Consider the following 12,301-nt stretch of genomic DNA (forward strand, 5'->3'; position numbering starts at 1 on the left):
CAGCCCCTACCCTGGATCGCAATGTCCACGCTCACGGCTGGCAACAGCACCAGCCTGGCCTTCCCCTCAGACCAAGAGCTGAAGATAGCCTTGTTTCAATGTTTCAGGCCCCAACGGCCCAATCTGTCTGGGGGATTCTTCCCCAGAGCCACAAAGTGGTAGGAAATAGCTGCCTTTGTCCTAACCCATGAACCCTCTCCAAACTACAATCCCCTCCCACAGCCCTATCCACTGGCCATCTTCCTTTTCCTTGTTTTTCTTTGACACCCAGGGGCAGAGATGGAACAGATTGGATACACAGAGCACCTTTCAGGGCTGCTGCAGGGCTCGGGAGGAGCTGCGCCAGGGTCTGCGGAGGAACCACCTCCTTCCTCCTCAGCGGTCAGCTGTCTGCAGCCCCCCGCTGTCCTGCTGCCAGGCCTGCCTCCACCTGGGCCTTGGCACCAGGGGACAGTATTGCCACTGCTTTTACTCAGTACTCTTGGGCCGCAGCACACATCCCTGGGAAAGGCGCCTGATGGGGCAGCTTGGAGCCTGCACTCGGTTAAAGGAGGGTGAGGGAGACCTCACTCCCGCTGGCGGAGCAGGCTCCCCTCCTCCGGTGGAGGTGCTGCCAGTCACGCAGCCGCCGGGCAGCATTCTAGGGGAAGAGGCCAGGGGCCTGGGGCCCATCTCTGCTCCCTGGGGCTGGCAGAGGGGATGGCCCCTCCTTCCAACGCTACCCCCACACTCCCCCCCACCTTACTTTTGCCAGAGCTCCCCCTGACCTGAAAAACAACTCTGCAGCCAGGCTCTTCGGTAGCTCAGGATTGAAGTTTAACAGAGACAAAAATAATTCCCTGGAGTGAGCTATTTTCTGCCCAGCTTTGGGAACAATAGCTCAAGGTGGCAGGCAGTGGGGGCAGGCTTGGGGACGAAGCTGGCCACGGGCCACCCACTGGTTCAGGGCCTTCTCCGTGCCCCCTCCACACTCCCCCTGGAGTGGGATTTTCAGGGAGGGGGGACCATAGGTGGGTTGACCCCAGGTGAGGAGTGAGGGCGGCAGGGAAGGGCAGGCCTGTGGGAACCCGGGGTGCCTGCACCTGCTGGGTTTCAATCTTCCGTGGCTACCCCTCTCTGATCCAATGGAAGGAAGAAGAAAGACAAACACTGCTTGTTTACCAAGCCTGGAAAAGGGGATTCTACATCCATCTGACTATCTCACAGCACTGCTGTATCAGCTGAAATAAATTATTTAAAGCGTTTTAGGAGCCCCTGGGTGGCTCAGTCGGTTAAGCATCTGCCTTTGGCTCAGGTCATGATCCCAGGGTCCTGGGATCCAGCCCCACATTGGGCTTCCCGCTCAGCAAGGAGCCTGCTTCTCCCTCTCCCTCCGCTTGCCTCTCTGCCTACTTGTGCTCTCTCTCTGTCAAAGAAATGAATAAAATCTAAAAATAAATAAATAGTGTTTTATACAAATTGTGATACTCCATAAAAATGTTAGTTACTAGTTTATAATTATTCCCTCCAGGTTTTAAAAGGAGGACGAAATTCAGGTGTGAAAGTGCAAGGCTGTGAGAGCATGTTAAGTAGCACAGGGAGCTGAGTCTGTCTGACAGCCAGGGGAGAGCCCAAACTGCAGCAGGCTGGCCCATCACTCCCTGCCTACAAAGCCCAAGCGCCAATCCCACTTCTCTTCCTCCCTCCCTTCCTTCCTTCCTTCCTTCCTTCCTTCCTTCCTTCCTTCCTTCCTTCCTTCCTCCCTTTTTCTTTTTTTCCAAGACCCTTTGCTTGAGTATTAGTTTCTTTTTGATTTCTCTACACAGAATTTTCTTTCTAACACCTATGGGAAAATATCTGACGGGGATACAGAGTTGGGGAGGGGGGAGGGGATTCACTTATGGAATATCATTAGACTGATTTCATGATAACTCTCCAGAAAGAAACACTCGGCCCCTGTGAAGTCTTAACGAGACGTGCTGGGAAGGGGACCCCTGGACAGCCATCATGCCTTTAGTGAGGAGTTCTGTATCAACAAGGGCCCTCCTGGTCCCACTCCGTCTAACAGTCACGTGTTCAAAGAAAGAAACTACCAGAACACACGCCGGAGGCCTACCTGGCCTAAACCTGTCCATGAATGGGTGCTGTGTGGCCACCCCCCATTATCACCACTGGTCATCATGAATTTTTAAATCAGTTGTCAATGTTTCTGAAAAATAGATTTCACTTTTGGAAAAACGCCAGATTTCCAGCTTTCCGTTTAAAAATGGGATAATCTGGCCATCCTGGGCTGCTGTCGCAGTGGCCACCCTGCTGGCCTGAGGTGGATCTAACCCGGTCCAGACCAGGCTGCGCCCTCCGTACCGCCCCTCCCCCGCCCCCAGGTTTGCAGCCCTCCAGCCTCACTGGTAAGGGAACAGGCTGTGCACAAACCCTGCCTCCCCCACCTCCCACCCGCTGCATCCCAGAACCAGTGACCGGAACTCTCTAAGCTTCCATTCCCTCACCTCAAACGGCGAACAAGAACAATACCTGCCTCATGGTCTGTGGGGATCCAATGAGATAACGCATGTCAAGTGCTCAGCTCAGCACCTGGCAGTGGCACCTGCTTGGGGAATGTTAGCGTTCATTCTCATTCAGGGTTGCTTCAGCAACTGGGGACAAGTCCTCTGAGCTGCAGCCTGGCTCCTTATAATGTTTTAGTCACACAAAACACTTGCCCTTGAACTCTCTTTTCTAGCTCAGGGGTCACAGTCTACCCAGAAATATATTTCCATCCAATAGCCAGCGACTGAGCATACCCGTGATGAGTCGTGTTGTGTGGAGTAGGGACTTGCAAGACGGGCCCCAGCCCTGTTCTCAGAGGCTGGCAACACAGCGGGGTCACGGACCATTGAACAGACAGGCACAGCCCTGTCAGGTGCAATTGAGCACAGAGCTCTCTCCTCCCGGCCCTGCCCCAACCATCCAGCAGCCTGGCATTCAAGAAGGAACCAGGGGTGCCTCTGACTCTCCTTGTCCTTCTAGGTTCCAAAACTTTTCAGAGCTTTACTAAAAGACACTTAAAGGCAAATTAGCTCGACTTCCCCTCTAGGTTCTCAGGCTCCACACTTGAGTTCTTCCGAGGCACACTGGTTAACATAATTTCATCTCAACAAAGCCATTCAGATCTCCGATGGAGTTCATTATAATGGAATTTTACCTGAGGCTGTCATCCCCCACTTCTTAACATCATGGCACCCAAGATGTCAGTGTGCTTGCCAGATAGGCTGGGCAGAGGCACCTTCCCGTCCCTGGCAGAAGTCCGGAAATTCAAAGTTGTTTGGAACAAAGAACTCTGCCCCGAAGGTGTTTTCCAGCATCATCCTGGCCAGCCTGGAACTGTCCCATTCACCCTCCACTGGCACCACCTACTGCCTCTTTACCAGCCCTCCTCAGACAGGAAGGGGAGAGAGAAGACGGAGTTGAACAACCAGGAGGACACCGTGCAGGACAAATCGTGGGCAGGTGAAGCAGAGACAGACATTCTAGACTTCAGAAGATCTGGAATTTAAGTTCTGGTCTGACTTAGGAGCTTGATGACTTTGGGCAAGAAATTTAACCTCTTAACTTTTTTTTTTTTTAAGACTTATTATATGAGAGAGAGAGAGCAGGGAAAAGGGGCAGAGGGAGAGGGAAAGAGAAACTTAAGCAGACTCTATGCTGAGCATGGAGCCCAACCCCCAGCTCAATCTCATGACCCTGAGATCCTGACCTGAGCTGAAACCAAGAATCGGACACCTAACCGACTGTGCCACCCAGGAGCATCCCCCCCTTAACTTCTTTGAATGTCAGTTTCCTCTTCTGTAAAATGGGGATAACAATATTACCTACCCCATAGGATTATTGAGGGGCATGCACAAGAAAATGCATGAAAAAATTTAACACGGTGCCTGGAATGTGTAAGCTATAATAACCATTGGTTTATTACAATGGTCAGCTCCTATATGATATAGTAGCCTCACAGAGGTCAAAGGTTGGTGTAGAGAGAGACAGTGGGGCAGAGTTGGGGTGGGAGGTGCTCGAAGACTGGGTGGGGCCCTACCACCAAGCCCAGTGTGGGCCTAGTGACCAAGATGAGGCCCAGGGCAGAGGCACTCTCCTGTCCCTGGAGCTGACAGGCACAGACTAGATAGGTAATTACAGGATTGCGGCCTGGGGTGGCCCATGCAACTGCTCCGCCAGCCACATTCTTTTGCGGGTGGCTGGGTGAGTGGGCAGCTGGCTGTTTATGCGGCTGCCAGGACACTGGGTCTATCTAACACCTATTCAACCCAGCACCTCCAGGCAGAATGTTCAGCCTTGGAAGGGAAAAAGATTCTCTGTGGGCATTCTGCTCCTTTCCCCAGGGCACCTTCTCTGTTCTCTCCACCCCAACCCTTGAGCACCTCCGATTGGACAAGTCAGGGGGTCGAAGGTCAAGGCCGGACTCTGAACAATTAGTCTTCAATTTACCTCACCTGGAGCCTTCAAATATTCAAAAAGCCCTGGACAGATGTAAATCCTATCTCTGCCCCCAGCGCCCTGAACTCTGATTAGCTAATAAGCAGAGTTCTGAGATTTCCGTGTCCTTTTCTCAAAATCAATGCCCAGGAAAAATCTACCATCACAACACCCTTGGCAAAATGCAATTCAGTGGGTATTAACTGGTCACCTAGTATGTGCTCAGCATTGTCACCAGGCTCTTGGTTGAACAGAAAGGGACGTTAGAAACTCCTCAAGTGCAACTTTTTCATTTTAGAAATGAAGTCTACATCAGGCGTTGAAAAGGTTGGGGAACAATGGGAACTTTTATCCCCGGCTGAAGGGAGTGCTTTTTGGTACCAGCACGTGGAAAAGGGTTTGGCCCTGTAGAGCAATGCCCAACCGAAGTCCCTGTGCCCCAGCAGCTCTGCCCCCGGTTCCAGCCTGGAGAAACGCCTAGGTGCACCGGGAGACAAGCACAACATACTCCCTGCAGTGTCACCACGGTAACTCCAAACCGGAAACAACCCAAATGTCCATCACCACGAGGGTCGATGTACAAATTGTGGCACATCCTTACCATGGACACCACACTGAGTGAAAACTAGTGAACTACCTCTGGGAGCTTCGACATGGACAAATCTCAGAAATGTGACACGGAGTGGAAGATCGCAGAGAGCACGCTTGTGGGTAAGCTCCAAAGACAGGCGGAGGTAAACAATAGATGGGTTTGCAAAGCTTGCGTAGATGAAAACTTAAAAAGAAAAGGAAGGAAATAACTAACGTTCAAAATATTAGTGGGGTGCAGAGGGAGGAAGGGGATGCAAATGGGAAGAGCAACAGGAGCTCATGAGGCGCTAACGATGTCCCGTGCTGAATTTAGGTGGTGCGTACAGGACATAAATAATACGTATATATTATAGTATTCTTTAATCTATATGTAAGCATATTGGGTGTATGATATATTTCACAGCTAAAAATATAAAAAGAATGGGAGAATCTGAGTCCCAGAGAAGCTAAATAACTTTCCCAAGCTCACCAGCTAACAAATGGCAGGAAGAGAAATTTACCAAATCTGAGTTCAGCCAGCTACCAAGACAGCCATTCCTGGATTCTCAAGGGACCTCTCGCAATGATGAGTTCCTGGCCTAGTAAATTTGAGAACAATTGCAAGAGTCTTTACTTGTCACTGTTAAATTCCCAGCGTCTTGAATAGTGCCTGGCACACAGTAGGCCCTCAATGCATATCTACTGAATGACTGTCTGTCTCCCATGCTTTTTGAGGGCTTACTTCATGCCGGACACCTCACTTACGTCATCTCTAGTCCTCACACACGCTCCATAAGGGAGTTATTCTTATCCCAGTTTTCAGATAAGCAAACTGAAATTCAGAGAGGTTAAGAAACCTGCCCAAGGTCACAGGCTAGAAAGTGACAAAGCCAGGATTTGAACCCAAGGGTGTCAAACTCAAATCCTGTGTTCCTCCTATTCTGCGAGCCTGCCAGCACAGCTTCTAACAGCACTACTTAACATTTCGGTCATATGCCAAGGAACCCTGGAGGCCCCGGCTGAAGGGTGGGCTGAGCACTTTCTCTTTCCTCTCCCTCCGTCTCCAGGCTCTGGCACGGGGAGCCCAGCAAGCAGGGCAGAGTGTGGTCACAGGTTAGCTCTGCAGTGGGGCAGACTGCTGCCTCTCCTTCAACCCTGGTTTCCCATATACATGCTGGAGAGAGTAACAGCAGCTTCCTCCAAGCAGAAGCTGTCAAGATGAAAGGAGATAAGAAATTGCACAGTGCCTGGCAGAGGCTGTCAGATGAGGCTAGATTCCATGTCTCCTTCCAGGTAGGCTAGCTTCAGGACTGTTCCTGAAGGGGTAGCTAGGCAGGGAAACAGTAAACAAGATGAGATTAGCTCGCAGTTGGCCAATGGGACAATAACCCTTCCTTGGTGCCCATAGCACACAGTAGGTTATCAATAGAGTGGCTTGTCTGAAATTGAGAGGGTGTTTGTTATTTGCCTTCCAGACCATTCAAATCTTATTTGATCCCATGCAATCTCTCTGCACAGAGCTCTCTCTCTCAGATTCTTGTCTGCTGTTTTTACCCAAGTTATGTACCCAAGACTGCTGGAGAGGCCCTGAGGCCTGAGGGTGCTGGCAGATGGAGCCTCCTTTGAGAGGCCACTGTCCCCAGAGTAACCTTTGGGCAAACCGAGCTTGCACCCAGGTCAACCTGTTCAAACCAGTTAGTAAATCTAACCCTGCCACACACAAACATTTATTGCAGGCCTGTTAGGTACCAGGCATGGCACTAAATGCCCTGTGGCTTCCCATGAATGCAGAAGTGGTAGCGTTCTGTGGAGGTTAAGACAGACCCAAGTGTGAGTCCTGACTGTCCCACTCCTCAGCTGTGGAACCTTGGCACATTGCTCAACCTCACCAAGCCTCAGTTTCCCATTTGTCATAGGAGCATCACAGTGGTTCCTATCTCACGGGGCTGTGGCGGATGTGGGAGGCCATGCATGCATTGTACCTAGCACAGCCCCTGGTACTACTGAGCTCAGGGTTCAATGAGTAGCTGTTCCTGGAGCTACAACTCCAGTGCCAGCAGGTGGCACACACTGGATGTGTCACCAGCAAAGCCTTGGGCCTCGTAGGCACCCCACAATATCACACCTTGCACAACACCTCAAAGCTTCAACCTGTGGTCAGAAGGCCAGAGAGAGGCAGCAGCTTCCCAGGAACCGGCTTCTGGGTCCTGCCCAAACTCCACGTGCCCGCTGGTGCAGCTGCCCACGCCCTGCTCAGGACCAGGACTCTCCCCTGCGCAGAATGGGGACTTTGTGTGGCATCTGGTTCTGGAAACACTGCTTGGCCTATTCCTTGGCACGGGACCTGCAGGGCAGGTTTGCAAAAGCATGACACACGCTCAAACTCCCCTAGCGCCTGCTGCTTCTGCTTCTCGCTTTTGCCATTTACTGACCAGCCGTCCCCTCCTCCCCTTCCAGCCCAGAGGTTCTCTTCCCTTCGCTGGCCCCACAAGTCGCTTCAAAGTGTGGGACTTCCCAGGAGGCCTTCACCTGCCCTCTTCATTTGTTGGTGATGAGAACAACTTCCTTCCTGCCAGAGTAGACAGTCCCTACACCATATCGATGAGGCTCCACCCCCATGCCAGGCTCCCCAGTCACTCTCATGCTGACGCCCTGAAGGCTCTCCAGGAAGCCCACCCTGAGCATCTGGACCACGAGGCCCAAGAACACAGAAGGGAGGGAAGTTTCTTTTCTACATGTCACCGCAGCAGGAGGCAGTCACTGCCACCAACGCCTAGAGTTTGGGTTGAGCAAGAAGTCTGTCTCCGCCCTGGACCATTTCCCCAATAGTCAGACCAAGAGGAGACAGTCAAACTCCAGTGTCCAGGGGGACTGACTCCATCTCCCGCTAAGCAGTTCTTCTCTGGCTCTGACCTCCACTCTGCTCACCAGTTCCCCAGAACCCGACTACAAGTGACCTGTGCCCTTTATCCACATGAGCAAGGTTTGACTACCTCCCCTTCTTGTTGTTTACACGCTTGAGAGCTGGACTTCCCCGTGGTATGGTGTGGCCCCCAGAGATCTGGGAAGCTGTACAGATAAAATGAAGAGGCCGCAGATATGCGGGAAGAGGGAAGAGGAAGCAAGAGGCAAAGTCTTGGCTCCATTATAAATCCCAATTCCCCCGAGGGGTAGCTGAAGGGGAGTTGGCAGGCCTTCCTGTCCCCGTCTGATGTAGGTGTGGGGCAGGAACACCAAAGGTGAAGCCAGTCATAAGCCAAGGGTGAAAGTCACATGAGCAAGTGGTAGGCTGGGTGGGGGGTGGTGGGAGAGGGTGGCTGGGGGCAGTGCCGCCCTCAGGGAAAAGCCTGGAACTGGCTGATAATACCAGGGAACAAGGTGGGGTGTTGGGGCTGCCCTCAGAATTAAGCTACCCCCATCTTCCCCTCAACATGAAGGACTTCCCCCAACTTCTCTTCCTCATTAAACCCACTCCCACCCATCTTCCCTTCCCCAGTGTGACCTCTGCTGACTTGGAGAATGACTAAATATCCCAGTGAGGCCTTGACAGCTACAGTGTATGGCCGTTGTCCTGACATAACTTATTAACAGCACCCCTGTCACATTCAAAGTCTCCCAGTTTGGACAGTGAATTATATGGTCACTGTCTCTAGCCCACCAAGAGGGCACTGACACGGGACAGGGTGAAGAGGGGATTGGAGAAAGGCATGACTGGAAGCGAGGCCTGTGGTCCAGAGCCACAGCGGGCTGGTTTCTGCCCAGCTGGATGCTCTCGGACCTGGATGGTAGTGAAGAGACAGCTGAGAGCAGCTGCCCCTCATGGGGCTCACACCGTCTCAGGGAAGAGGCCCGATTTCGTGGGTTCTGCTGCCTGTCACCCCTCAGAGGGCCTAGCACCAAGCGGGGTGCATAAGAGGCTCTTAATCAAACCTTGCCATTTTCTTGCTTCCCTCTCCCTGCATCCACAGCAGACTCACGGTGATGATGAACAGAAAGCTGGGGGGCTAGAACTCATCCTGTCCAGGAACAAACTGGAACGTCATCCAAGCTCAGACTTCCAGTGCTCCTGACTCTGGCCCTACGGCCACCAGAACCCAACTGCTGGACAAAGACAACAGCATGTTTCTAGTAGAGGTTCCAGAAGCAGATCTCAGCCAGGATGGCCACTGCCCCCTAAGGATGTGGAGTGCAGAACTGGACAGCTGAAGCTCCCTCTCCTGCTTGGATAACTGCTTGGTCTGGCCCCTGAACCCCAGGCCAAACGTGGGGGACAGTGGCTTCAGACACTGGCTACTTGCTCTGAGAGTGGAGGGTGGGGGACCAGGAGGTCCTCTTGGGGCTTCCTCTGAGACTTAATCCCAAAAGGAGATGAGTTCTGAGGTAGGATAGGGAAGAAGACTGAGAAACCACAAACACAAATAACCAGGGTGCCCCAAACTGTACCAGATCTTCCACAATGTTTCTACAAATAAAATGTGGTGGCCTTGACCAAGGAGCTATGAGGGGTCAGGAAAGCTTCCTAACTCTCCTTCCTTCCTTCCTTCCTTCCTTCCTTCCTTCCTTCCTTCCTTCCTTCCTTCCTCCTTCCTTCCTTATCTCACTCTCCCCTTTTCTTACTTTTTTCTCTTCCCTCCTTTCTTATTCTTTACCCTGGAAAGGGTCCAAGTTGTGGCTAATGAGGGACCAGCCAAACTGAAGCCATGGGACCCAGCCAGAGTACAGACTGTGAATCCCCAGCATTTTGCAATTTGAGTCAGCGTCACACCACAGCCTGGTTGTGGGCTCAACTCATATGGATCCAGAGAGGCCGCTGAGTGGGGGGCAATGGACTTGGGGGTTCCTATTTCTGCTCAAGGATCTGAACCACCACCCAAAACAAAAGCCAGAGAGACATTTACAGTCTTACTACCTCCTGGTCTGGCTGCATACCATTCCAGAAGGATCCTCAATCCCCTCCAGCACTTGGACAGGGAAGGGACGAGGAAGGCTCCCCAATGCACAACACTCGAAGATCACAGAGTTGAGGTTCCAGTGTCTAGACTATCCATTTCCACCTCAACGAACTACCCCCACTTCTGAGCTTGGCTTAAAACTTTCTTCAACAACACCATGCCTTCCCTAGTCTTAGAATCTTCCTGACTTCTTGTGCACACCCACCTTGTTAACAGAGATGGGGCACTAACAAGATCACTAGGCAGCCACAGAATGAGAGGCTGGAAGTCTACAGGGCTGGGATGTACCTCCTGATCCTTGGAGAAGGATAAGAGCTGCGGATTTACCGCAAATCCACAATCTGTTCACAGTCATACCATAGCGATCCCATAATCATTGCTGTATTGGGTGCCCTTTCACAGGAGTGGCCACCACGAGCCATGAGGAAGACAGCCTTCCAGCAGGGAGCCGGAGTGGAGCTGACTCTGCCTAGGAGAGCTTCTGCAATGCTCAGAAAATGCCTGCCCAGTTGCTTGCCTGGGCTCTGGCCCCTCTGGCTGCAACTGAGCCCAGACAGGAGGCTGACTCACTCACCGCAGGGAGGAGGAGGAAGAGGAGGAGGAGGAGGAGGAGGAGGAGGAGGAGGAGATGCGGGAAGGGCCTCCGCTGGGAGACCCAGTGCTCTCCCAACCCAGGCAGCCTGGGTCTCAGCCTCAGTGATCCATAGGGGAGGGGGGCAGTGTCCACTGCTCCCTCCAGACCACATATTGTTCCCTCCCGGATACTTCTCCTGAATTCTCCCCCACCACCCACAGATGTGGGACCCTTCAGTCCCCAAACAGACACTACTCCCTGAGCCCCTCCTCGATCAGATGCTTGCCCCTAAGATCCTCTCAAAATCTATGGATAGGCTTTCCTGAAAAAATAAATCCAGTGCATTAGGGCCAACTAGGGCTAAAATCACTGGTGGTTTAAAAAAGAAAAAGGAAAAGAAAAGAAAAAAAAACCACTCTACTTAAAAGATCGAACTCCACCCTCGCAGGTGACCGTACATAGGTCCTAGAAGATGATAAGGCTACACACACCCCACCTCCAGGAGACCTTAGCACCGTCGCCAGCCAATCTCCCTTTCTTATTCCTCCCCTCCATGCCAAGGCTCCCCAACAGAGGAAGAAAACAAATGCTTCTGGTTGCCCAAGTGCGGAGCGCTGTGCTAGCAGAGAATTTGTGTGTTAAACTGCCTGGCACCGAGGAGGTCGTTGCTCCTCTCGCCAGCCTGGCACGAACTTTAGTTCTCCTCAGACTTCAGTGTCCCGTCAGTGCCTCATGGCACGACAGCCCAGATCTCAGTAGCCAAGTTCGCCCCTGCGATTTAGACTCTCGTGTTTGCACCCGGGCACTCAGGGCCGGTACCCCCGACGCCCCTTCCCCGGGCCCAATCCCGACCGCTCGGGACCCCCTTCCCCGCCTCTCGCGGTTCCGCACCTGGTCCGGCGGGTGGGCACGCTGCTCCGCGCTCCCGGCGCCTCCCGCTCGGCTTCTGCGTTTTGACAAGCAGAGGCAGCCCAGCACCTGGCCCCGCCTCCCTCAGGCCTCCGCCCCTCTCCGGGCCCCGCCTCTGGACACGCCCCTTCCCTTGGCCCGGCCAAGAGGACCTGCCTCGCCCCGCGAGCGCGCTGGCGGCTTTGCAACCATCTTGCCTCGGAATCAACCACTGGGAGACTCTGCCCGGGGTAGTCCTCCGCGACTGAGGTGCACAGGGCGAGGCGTGCTTCTGTCCGCTGTGCGTGCGAGTTTTCAATGGTTACGTGTGTGCAGATCCACGCTGTGCCCGCGGCAATCTGTGATGCATTCGCCCACCTCCCGCCGCCAGGGCTTTACCCAGCCTGCTGCAGACGCCTCTTCCAGGTGCGTCACCCCGACCTGGGCTGACCGGACCGGGACTTCGTCGTCTGCCGGGCTGGGGGCGTCTGCCGCCGGCATCATCAGTTCTCTCTGCGCTCGTGGGAAATCCCGGGCGCCGCTCGCGGTCGCGTTACTTCTGCAGAGCGCCAGGGAGCTCAGCCCGACCCCACAGGCTAGGATAAAAGAGCAAACGGAAAACGGGGCCCAAGTGGAGCCTGGAGCTGCGTCGTTGTCCCCCTCGAAACCGCCTAGCCCGCGACCGCGGCTGATCACGTCGCGAACCTCATCCTAGCGAGCTTAGTCTCAGCTTCGCTGGACCCTGGCCCGCGCCACCCGCCCCATATGACACTGGTGTGAAGAAAAGAGAGGAGTTAAAGAGTGTATCATGAGACCTGGAATTGTAGGTAGATGGGGAAAATCCGCCTTAGGAAAT

At 53.3% G+C, this 12,301-nt stretch overlaps 1 protein-coding gene across 1 annotated transcript in view; it reads right to left on the reverse strand.

Annotated features, from left to right (window-relative positions):
• VDR (vitamin D receptor) overlaps positions 1 to 11,514 on the reverse strand; it is a 55,143-nt gene extending 43,629 nt beyond the window's left edge. Inside the window, exon 1 of the mRNA XM_026502015.4 lies at positions 11,449 to 11,514. The gene's annotated coding sequence lies outside the window, so the exon portion shown is untranslated. The remainder of the gene's footprint in view (positions 1 to 11,448) is intronic.
• Positions 11,515 to 12,301: the final 787 nt, after the last annotated feature.

This window comes from Ursus arctos, unplaced genomic scaffold (genome assembly GCF_023065955.2).
Source record: "Ursus arctos isolate Adak ecotype North America unplaced genomic scaffold, UrsArc2.0 scaffold_26, whole genome shotgun sequence".
Classification (NCBI taxonomy): domain Eukaryota; kingdom Metazoa; phylum Chordata; class Mammalia; order Carnivora; family Ursidae; genus Ursus; species Ursus arctos.